This window comes from Erpetoichthys calabaricus, chromosome 9, assembly GCF_900747795.2.
Source record: "Erpetoichthys calabaricus chromosome 9, fErpCal1.3, whole genome shotgun sequence".
Taxonomy (NCBI): domain Eukaryota; kingdom Metazoa; phylum Chordata; class Cladistia; order Polypteriformes; family Polypteridae; genus Erpetoichthys; species Erpetoichthys calabaricus.
Genome location: NC_041402.2, coordinates 43103989 through 43115249, shown reverse-complemented (window position 1 = coordinate 43115249; position 11261 = coordinate 43103989). Strand labels below are relative to the sequence as shown.

The following is an 11261-nucleotide window of genomic DNA, read 5'->3' as shown; positions in this document are numbered from 1 at the left end:
GCTCATAAGAAAGATAGCTCATAGATCTATCTACAGTATCTATCTATCTACCTATCTTTGTCTTTGAGGGCTTTATGGTGTTACAGTGGTAGTGCTGCTCTTTTGCAGCAAGGACTCCCTGTGTGGAGTTTGTCGTTTTCCCCTTGCTCATATGGGTTTCCTCCCACAGTCCAAAGATGTTAAATTAGCCCTTGTCCGTGTTTTCACCCTTTGATTGACTTGCGACATGTTCAGGGATTGTTCCTGTCTTGAGTCTGATGCTTAGTGGGATAGGCTTCAGCTTTCCTGGGACCCTGCTCATGATAAAGCGAGTTTAGAAAATGAATGGATGGATTTTCATCTCTTTGAACGTGTAACGGAAACGGAGAGAAATTTAAGTGGAAATGAACAGAACATATAAACTTCCCATGGAGAACAGACTTGAATGTGGGACGGTTACTGTATCCGTGAGTCAGTACTAAGTAACCATTACGCCACCATACCTCCTCGTTAAGATAATATTGCCGCTAAATTAAACGGATCAAACCAAATCATGCCTGACACATGTGGCGCTAAAATTAATTAGGTTGATAATAAAAATTACCATACTCTGCCATTCCATTTTATTTCTACACTTGCTGGAAGTCCATTTTTTGCTGCACGTTGAAGATTTTCCTTTCCTTACTTGCTACGCAGAAGCAGATCGAACGTCGTCTGGGTTGGCGGCTCGAGACACCAGGGGGCGGAGCGCGTGCCTGCCCGCCAGCCATCCAGCCTGCGCCGGTTACGTGACGCAACCCAGTCGCGCGCACCCGAGGCGGAAGGAGAAGAGAGTGAAACTATTCAAAGGTGACTTAACTTTTTAAACTCTATAAAAAATATTATTTAAAAGCCCATTTCACACCGTGTAGCTATTGCCCCATTGTGAAGTATTTGGGAAAGTTATACAGTTATGTTTTTTTTAGGTTGTTACATTTTGTATCGAATGTACAAGAATCTGGGACTTGCGCCGTCACTTTTCTGTGAGACGGAAACACGAGTGTTTCTCGGCTTTGCTGGACTGACAAGTGAAGCCGACCGATTTATTTTATGTACATTTCGATTTAGTGTAAGACAAAATACTGACATTAAATAATCACAGAGTCGTAACACTACAGACTCACGCTTAGGGTGTTTGATACTCTCCGATGTGTCAAACAAATTGTTACAAGTTTGCTGTAGTGTAGGTTTTATATTACAGCCCATAGGCTTATGGTACTGATGTCTTTTTGAAATTTTCATTGGTATTTTACCTTAATACAATTTGATGCGGTGTGGGTGAAAGTAGTTTGGGATTGTACAAATCCTCGTCCAGATTTGCATCCAGCCTTGTACTTGGTGTTGCCGGATTTGGTTTTGGCTTCCTGTGATTTAGTATATTTAGAGAACAGATTATTAGTACTGTCCATGACCACACTCGGTGGAATGTAATAAAGTGCAGCTCAGCACTCTCCAACCTATGGCCTAGTAATAGAGTTGATTTACAGTTATCCAGCAACCATACCACATGCACTTTAGAACAGGTCATCCACCTGAAGCTAAGCATGTTCGGGCCTAACCAGTACTTGGATAGGAGACTATCTAGGAAGAGCTGGAAGAGGTGTTGGTGAGACCAGCATGGTCTCAGGCTGTGGTCTCTTAGTGGATCCCATTGCTCCAGTGCAGTGAATAGGCAATAAATATAGCACTGTCCTTCAGATGAGATGTTGAACCGAGGTCCTGACTCTGCGTAGTCATTAAAGATCCCTGGGCATCTTTCGAAAAGAATAGGATTTATCCCAATGTCCTGGCCAAATTGGCCTCCATGGCCTAGTCATTCAGGCCCCCTAATCATCCCCTGTCTCTCACCACATCACCACCTAATAGCTAATGTTTTGGCTAGCATACAGATTCAGTAATGGCTGCCGCTGCATCTTCTAGGTTGGTGCTACACATTGGTGGTGGTTGAAGTGGTTCCTCTCTGTCTAAGCGCTTTGAGTAGTGAGAAAAGTGCTATAAACTGTAAATATAAAGAATTATTGTTATTATTACATTTACACATTTTAGTAAAATAGGATGCTTAATAGCTTATTTTTCCAGTTCATATGTGTGCAATTTTATATCATACATTTCAAATAGCATCCTTTTTCTTTTACTGAACGTTTAGAAGGTTATACATTGAATGAAATGTTTCACCCTGACGGGTGGTGTGTTTATTAATCTTGCGAACATTTATTGACTTCATGTTTTTATTATGTGTTTTGAGGGAGGCAATTGTTGGCTGTTTTTTATAAGTGAGTCTTATAAAGAAGAACTGTCTAGTCCAGGGAATGTGACGAGCTATGACCAAGATGCATTATCCACTAGATGTTTAGAAACTCAATTTAGTAGTTTAAATTTCATTGAAATCTGTAAAACTGAAGTTGATTAGCAACACTCTAGGAATCAACTCTGACCCATTATCAAGGTTCAAAAACGTGCATCTAATAGCTCACCGTCAGATCCCATTTATCTGATATAAGTACTTCTAATTTCCAATAAAAGTTTTTTGAGAAAAAGAGCCCTAGTACTAGGCACAGATATCCAACCCTACTCAGACTCCACATATTGAGTTTGGCTCCAGACCTTTTGTCACTTGCATTCCCTAAATGCCTTTGGCACTTTCTTTCATATTTTCTGGCAGTGTTCCCTAGGCGATTCTCTTTGATCCTATGTGGTCAAATCTCTCTTTCCAGTTATTTCTGTGCATGCCCCACTGTCACCTCCAGTTCTCATTTTAGATTTCTCCTCTCTGTCACTGTATTCCAGGAGGGGGTATTCACTCTTGGTATTATTGCTGGAAAACTGTGACTGGGCCTCCCACTGGTGATCCCCTAACTCTGTTTCTTTAGCCCACTGGACGTTATCCTTCTTTAACCTAGCCCTTGTTGAACTCTCTCTTTTATGGATCAACAGCTCGTCCAGTTTTATAGTTCAGCTAGGTGGTGCCTATGGTGGTACACAGTATCTATCATCTCTTAAATTTTTTCAATTTTTTTCAATCTTCTCCATTTACTGTCAAACTGCTTCCAAATGGCTAAATATTTGTACATAGTTCTTTTTTGCATCCCAGGTTGGATGTGTCTCTTTAAGACTAGGTGAGGACTGTTGGTTGTGTTCTGCTATGGAAAAAATCATTGAATTGAACAACAGAATCTCATTTTTCACACATAGTATAGTAACTGTATATTTTTAATTTAGCTTCTTAGTGAGATATGGCTTACTGGAGGATCAGTCTACTAACCCATAAATCACCCTTTTATCTGCACTTTATGTTACCTAGTTCCAGATTCACATTTGAAACAGAATATTGCTGCAGTGTTCATAGTTTGCAAGCCGACTGTGATTGTAAGAATCAGTGATTTAATTCATTAGAGAATATGTACTAGTACTCTATAAAGTACAACAAGACTACTATTAATTAAAAGATGATAGCCAGATAACCAAATAATTTATAGGAATCAAAATAAGGTAGTATTTTGAGGTAACATTATGATTATGTAAATTTTATATTCACGTGAACATTGTACACTGTTGAATTTCAGTCTTTTCGCAAAATGTGCTTTATATTTGCAAAACCATGTGCGACCAAAAAAAAAATTATTAGTTCCGTCTAACCAAACCGTAACTTTAACCACTTCTGAAAGAGTGACATACTCCCTAAAAGAATGATGTATTTGTTTAACTTTTATTATATTTTTGATATAAATGGTATCACTTGTCAGGTGACAATCTTTTGAGGACTTTGGAATTGATAACGAAAGGTAGGCATTCTGGGACAGGGTTTTTAAAGTTTAGGTAGAGTAACAGATAGTATCTCTCTATTACAGTAATCCCTCCTCCATCGCGGGGGTTTTGTTCCAGAGCCACCCGCAAAATAAGAAAATCCGCGAAGTAGAAACCATATGTTTATATGGTTATTTTTATATTGTCATGCTTGGGTCACAGATTTGCGCAGAAACACAGGAGGTTGTAGAGAGACAGGAACGTTATTCAAACACTGCAAACAAACATTTGTCTCTTTTTCAAAAGTTTAAACTGTGCTCCATGACAAGACAGAGATGACAGTTCTGTCTCACAATTAAAAGAATGCAAACATATCTTCCTCTTCAAAGGAAACAGAGAGGAAAGCAAACAAATCAATAGGGCTGTTTGGCTTTTAAGTATGCGAAGCACCGCCGGTACAAAGCTGTTGAAGGCGGCAGCTCACACCCCCTCCGTCAGGAGCAGGGAGAGAGAGAGAGAGAGAGACAGAGAAAAACAAAGTCAAAAATCAATACGTGCCCTTTGAGCTTTTAAGTATGCGAAGCACCTTGCAGCATGTCGCTTCAGGAAGCAGCTGCACACAGAAGGTAGCAACATGAAGATAATCTTTCAGCATTTTTAGACGAGCGTCCGTATCGTCTAGGTGTGCGAACAGCCCCCCTGCTCACACCCCCTACGTCAGGATCAGAGAAAGTCAGCGCAAGAGAGAGAGAGAGAGAAAGTAAGCTGGGTAGCTTCTCAGCCATCTGCCAATAGCATCCCTTGTATGAAATCAACTGGGCAAACCAACTGAGGAAGCATGTACCAGAAATTAAAAGACCCATTGTCCTCAGAAATCCGCGAACCAGCAAAAAATCCGCGATATATATTTAAATATGCTTACATATAAAATCCGCGATAGAGTGAAGCCGCGAAAGGCGAAGCGCGATATAGCGAGGGATCACTGTATATAAAAAAAACCTGGGACGAGATGTGACTTTTGCAAGGAGATACTTTCATGTCCTGTGAGATGAGACTTTGTGCCAAGAGATTTAACCACGCCTGGGACCGGAAATAAAAGAAAAAGATTAGATGACCAAGTAGAACGTCGTAAAGAATTCAAAAAAGTTGCCGTGATACACATGCAGAGCAGGTTTGAGATAATGAAAGTACTAAAATTCGAAAGTCTCCAGAAAATGATAGTAAAGATCACATTAGCGCAAACAAATGGAAATTATTACTCAGTGAAATAATGGAACAGCGAAAAGAGATCGAATATATTTTTCAGAATAAAACTTAAGTCGGAGACTTATACAGTAGATCATCTAATTCGTGTTGCCATCTTAGTGTAGTGTTTCTTCCCAATGAAGAGGCGCATTTGTGAGAATTGAAAGATTTGTTGTTTGGTGTAAGTGAAATCCACATACACGAGTGGCAGAGACGAGAAGTGGCTGGCGCGTATCGCAGGCCGGGGGTTTGGCGAGCGAAGCCCCCAAGTTATTAATATAAACAATAATTTTTAAGCTACTAGACTAGAAGGAACAAGCCAGAATGAAACTGGCAATAAAATAAAAATAACTCGATATAACATAAGAAGTATTAAAAATAAAACAAACCAGTTGGAATTATACGTAAGCACACAAAGAGTGGCAAAATCAAAAAGGGGGGGAGTGGCCTACATTTCTATGATATACAGTACATTTAAAATAATGGGCAGCTTGGTGGTGCAGTGAGTAGTGCCAACCTCTTACGGATCCAGAGTCCTAGGTTCTAGGCCCTCCCCATGTTGTTGTCCATGTGGTGTTTGCACATTCTGTATATGTAGTTTTCCTCGGGATACTCTAGTTTCCTCCATATCCCTAAAGATGTGAATGTTAAGATGATTGACATTTCCAAACTAGCTCTGTGTGGGTTATGAATAAAATGGCACACTGTTTATAGTTGTTCACTGTCTTGTGCTCGGTGCTGCCAGGCTTAAGTCACTCCCAACAAACCCAAAGTTAGATTAATTTGGCTTGAAAATGTACAGTGCATCCGGAAAGTATTCACAGTGCATCACTTTTTCCACATTTTGTTATGTTACAGCCTTATTCCAAAATGGATTAAATTCATTTTTTTCCTCAGAATTCTACACACAACACCCCTTAATGACAAAAGTTTACTTGAGATTTTTGCAAATTTATTAAAAATAAAAAAATTGAGAAAGCACATGTACATAAGTATTCACAGCCTTTGCCATGAAGCTCGAAATTGAGCTCAGGTGCATCCTGTTTCCCCTGATCATCCTTGAGATGTTTCTGTAGCTTAATTGGAGTCCACCTGTGGTAAATTCAGTTGATTGGACATGATTTGGAAAGGCACACACCTGTCTATATAAGGTCCCACAGTTGACAGTTCATGTCAGAGCACAAACCAAGCATGAAGTCAAAGGAATTGTCTGTAGACCTCCGAGACAGGATTGTCTTGAGGCACAAATCTGGGGAAGGTTACAGAAAAATTTCTGCTGCTTTGAAGGTCCCAATGAGCACAGTGGCCTCCATCATCCATAAGTGGAAGAAATTCGAAACCACCAGGACTCTTCCTAGAGCTGACCGGCCATCTAAACTGAGCGATCGGGGGAGAAGGGCCTTAGTCAGGGAGGTGACCAAGAACCCGATGGTCACTCTGTCAGAGCTCCAGAGGTCCTCTGTGGAGAGAGGAGAACCATCCAGAAGGACAACCATCTCTGCAGAAATCCACCAATCGGGCCTGTATGGTAGAGTGGCCAGACGGAAGCCACTCCTTAGTAAAAGGCACATGGCAGCCCGCCTGGAGTTTGCCAAAAGGCACCTGAAGGACTCTCAGACCATGAGAAAGAAAATTCTCTGGTCTGATGAGACAAAGATTGAACTCTTTGGTGTGAATGCCAGGCGTCACGTTTGGAGGAAACCAGGCACCGCTCATCACCAGGCCAATACCATCCCTACAGTGAAGCATGGTGGCGGCAGCATCATCATGCTGTGGGGATGTTTTTCAGCGGCAGGGACTGGGAGACTAGTCAGGATAAAGGGAAAGATGACTGCAGCAATGTACAGAGACATCCTGAATGAAAACCTGCTCCAGAGCGCTCTTGACCTCAGACTGGGGCGACGGTTTATCTTTCAGCAGGACAACGACTCTAAGCACACAGCCAAGATATCAAAGGAGTGGCTTCAGGACAACTCTGTGAATGTCCTTGAGTGGCCCAGCCAGAGCCCAGACTTGAATCCAATTGAACATCTCTGGAGAGATCTTAAAATGGCTGTGCACCGACGCTTCCCATCCAACCTGATGGAGCTTGAGAGGTGCTGCAAAGAGGAATGGGTGAAACTGGCCAAGGATAGGTGTGCCAAATTTGTGGCATCATATTCAAAAAGACTTGAGGTTCTAATTGCTGCCAAAGGTGCATCGACAAAGTATTGAGCAAAGGATGTGAATACTTATGTACATGTGATTTCTCAGTTTTTTTATTTTTAATAAATTTGCAAAAACCTTGAGTAAACTTTTTTCACGTTGTCATTATGGGGTGTTGTGTGTAGAATTCTGAGGAAAAAAATGAATTTAATCCATTTTGGAATAAGGCTGTAACATAACAAAATGTGGAAAAAGTGATGCGCTGTGAATACTTTCCGGATGCACTCTATATTGTTAGAATTTGAATATGGGTCTACTTAAAATGGAAGAAGAGTCTCATGTTAATGAGGATATCGTTTTTGATTTGAGGAGAAAGTAGCAAGGATAGAAGATTGCCATTGAACGTTGTTTACAGATTATAGCACCAACTCCTCCATATAGAAAACACTGTCAAATCAAATCAAAATCAAATTCAAAGTTTATTTGTCAAATGCAAAATATTTGAATAGTACATACATACTTTATTATTATTGTAACAGCTAAATGGCAGCCACAGCAACATCAAACACCAAGAGCAGCTGTCCTACACCTTCACAAAAAGTGCTTTCTCCTGAGTTCATCTGTACCCCTGCTTCTCATTCATCACAGCTGTTCTTGCAGCAGCAAAACACATCATAATACGTTTGCAGTGCAGGATACTAGCTGAGTGCTACCAACGGGACCCACATAATACTTTCATAAGTTCGTCATGCTTTGCAGAAGCACTGTGAATAAAAAAAAATAAGAAAGTAAAATATTAATAATATAGTGAAGTGCAGTGCCAGCTATTGTGGCTTATAAAAATATAAGCTCCTTTTCGTGACTGCCTTTATGACTCACTGTCCTGGTAAGAATCAAGAGGAATACGGGTTAGTTAGTAAGACCGCAACAGGGAGAGAACATGCACATATTCTGGAAAATAAAGATGCTCAAAGAAAGAAGACTAAACAATCGCTAACAACAAAGTTAAGCTGAAATCTGACTTCCTTAAACCATTGCTTCCCTCCAAGTCAATCAAAGTGAGTCCATCCATCAACCCACAGACACTTGTCCAGGGCACCAGCTTTAAACTTGTGTAAGGTTATGTGTACACATATGTGTGCAAAAAACTGTGCAGGCTAGATACCCCTTTGACACACACCGACTGCCTGTAGATTGTCGGTACACTTTAAATTAAAAACTGTGATTTCAACTACCTAAACCACTATTATTGATGCATGCACAGTGGCAAGTGCTGTTCACGGTTTTTTTTTTTAAACAACTAGTGGGCTCTGCCTCCTGCTTGCTTTGCTTGCCCACGCGCGGGTTTGGTTTACAGGATATACAATTTAAAGAGATTATTTTCATGGGAATTGTTACATATGCATTATTTTCACTTTTACTTTAAAAGTTTTGTAAAAACAATACTGTCGTTGTCCTTTATTTCTGGCCCTGGGCATGGCTAAATCTCTTTCTCGCAGGATGTATAACGCTGCCTGCGTTTTGAAGGGGGGGTTGAGGCTTAACGCAAGCTTAGGAGAAGCGGTCGGATCATCTGCTGGCCTGCTGCTGCCGGCGAGCTGCGTGTTCTGCTTGTTGCTTGTCGTTGTTTTAAGAGCTGGGCGCACATAAAGCGTGTCTGCCAAAAGTATTCCAACAGCTGCTAGGTTAGATGTCCGTGAACTTGTTTTAAATGTTGTTTCACTGCCTTGTCTTGCGTGACGTTAAAGTGTCTCTCGCGGGACGTCAAATTGTCTTCCGAGAAGATCACGTCTCGTCTCCCTAGTCTCCCTTCCAAGATTTTTTTTTATAGTAGAGATAAAATCATTCAGTCTGCAATATTGACTGTAAGGCATTGTGAGGCCATTGGTGTCAAATTGTGCACACCCTTTGTTTATGTGAAAAAATGCTTCTAAAAAGCGATTAAGTGGTTAAAGCAATCTCTCATAGGCTAAGAGGGAGTGTAAAGTGCTATCATTAGACAAGAAAGTAAAAGTCTTAGATGTTTTGAAAAATGTCATGTTGCTTGATTGCTTGCTTCCCTAAACAATACATTTACTATGTTTAAGTAGCATTTACATTGCACTAAGTATTAGTAATCTAGAGGTGATTTAAAGTATATAGGAGGATATGTGCAGATTAAATGCAAATATTACACCATTTTATTTAAGGGATTTGAGTATCAGTGGGGGTTCTTGGAACCAATCCCCTGCAGATATGGAGAGCCAACTGTATAATATATATGGAATAGTGAGTCTGAATATTCAGAAAGAAAGTGTTGAATCAAAACCAGGAGAACTTCATGTACTAGAGCAGGCTGCATGTTTTATCCTCAGTCCTGTGCATTTCATTCCCTGGAATCCCGGGCTCCCGGGAATGACACAGTGCATGGGCATCTCACATGTGAATGGTTTTAGAATGACCAACACTTATTGCAGTAGTTTTATTAAAAATATGTTGACACAAATAAGACTAACCTTATCTACAAGCAGTTCTTGCTGTCATATAAGTACATGTATCTAGTTAGTTGCGGTAATAAGAGCGTAGAAAGCACAACGTGTCCAGCGTGTGGTCGTTCAGGCTAGAGCGCACCTTCATGCAGAGTACGCCAGCTGCTAAGAAAGCACACTCTGCCTCCACTGAAGTAGGAGGCGCAGTCATCAGATACTGATACACTTGTTCTAAACAACACTCGCGCTTGCAGTTGCTCTGAAACACCGTCATTTCAGCTTTTACTGATGCCTCCAGTTTCTTGTCATCATTCTGTGATGGCAAGTTTCTTGGCACAGATAATGCGGATGCAACAGACTGACTCATTGCAGTTTCAAGTTGCTGTTCAAAGCTGTTGTCTGATGAAGTGCAAGCTGCAGCAATGGCGTCACCATAATTATTTTCAACTATAACTCTGTTATTTCTTGATCGATTTTTACACGCTATATATGCGAGCTTGGCCATTCCCGTATTCCCGGGAATTACATCAGTTTCATTCCCGGGAATGAAAAGTGTCCGGGAATATCGTGAGCCCGGGAATGGATTCCCTAATTAGAACTGCACTTTTGTCATGCTACCTCTCCAACTGATCTACCTCTGTTTTACTAACTTTACGGGAGAAGTTGTTGTCAAGGCACCACTGTGTCAGAAGGCAAATCTATTCTCTGTAAACCAACTATCTCATCATTTTTGGTGACCAAATTTAATGATGAAGCTAGAGGTGTGTCTGGTCATACCATGATAGGTGAACACGGTGTATGGCAGGGGCTTTAGTACACTATGCTTTAGAGTGTCTCTGTTGAGAAAATGATGTTACCAATTTGTACATGTTGTGATCTGGTAGTTAGAAAGTCCAATGTCTAGTTGCATGTGGCACTTAGTCACATGTTTAAGAACTTGGTGATCACTTTCGATGAAGGAACAACGTTAAAATTTAAGATTTGAAATTAAAAAAAAGCATTTATTTAAGTTAACGGACTTTGTACATTTGCTTAAGTTTCAGTCAGCTTCTTCTTATCCTTACAATAGGCTAATAAAGATGAGCAGGTAATGTTAATTTCATCTGTTTCTGCTCCTCAATAATATCTTGCTTTATATGAAGTGGTCTGTCTGTATTGTTTCTGTTATTTAAAAACAAAGCTAAAACCATTGGAAAATCAAAAACCACACTCTTAACATTTTTAAACACAGGTACAGGTGATAAAGGAGTAAATTTTCATATTGGCAGCTGATTGTTACATTTGCCACTGTGGAAATCGGTTGCCATTGTAACATTTACCTACTCCACCAGACTCCATCTGAAGAACCGAGGGAGGCCATATCATTCACTTCACAGATAGGACACTATTCGGTTTCATTTTTAGCTCTAAGGAGCCCTCTCTAATCCCTCTCCTGTAAGTGCTGAACTTCTGATTTTATTAGGTAACGAAGACAGTTAATTATGAACTGCTGTTGTTTTTCATATTTTTTTTCCAAAACCAAGAACATTATAATGAACAGATAATAAACAGATATATCAGTTTATGTCAAAATAAATACAAAGAAAACAAAGTAAAAATTGAAGTACAAAGGAAAAAAAGTATTTTATATTAATGTTTATA

General features: G+C 40.2%; 1 protein-coding gene across 1 annotated transcript in view; it reads left to right on the top strand.

The window, feature by feature from the left end:
• Window positions 1–677: 677 nt before the first annotated feature.
• Window positions 678–11261, top strand: part of tradd (tnfrsf1a-associated via death domain) — a 44915-nt gene continuing 34331 nt past the window's right edge. The window contains exon 1 of the mRNA XM_028809391.2: window positions 678–828. The gene's annotated coding sequence lies outside the window, so the exon portion shown is untranslated. The remainder of the gene's footprint in view (window positions 829–11261) is intronic.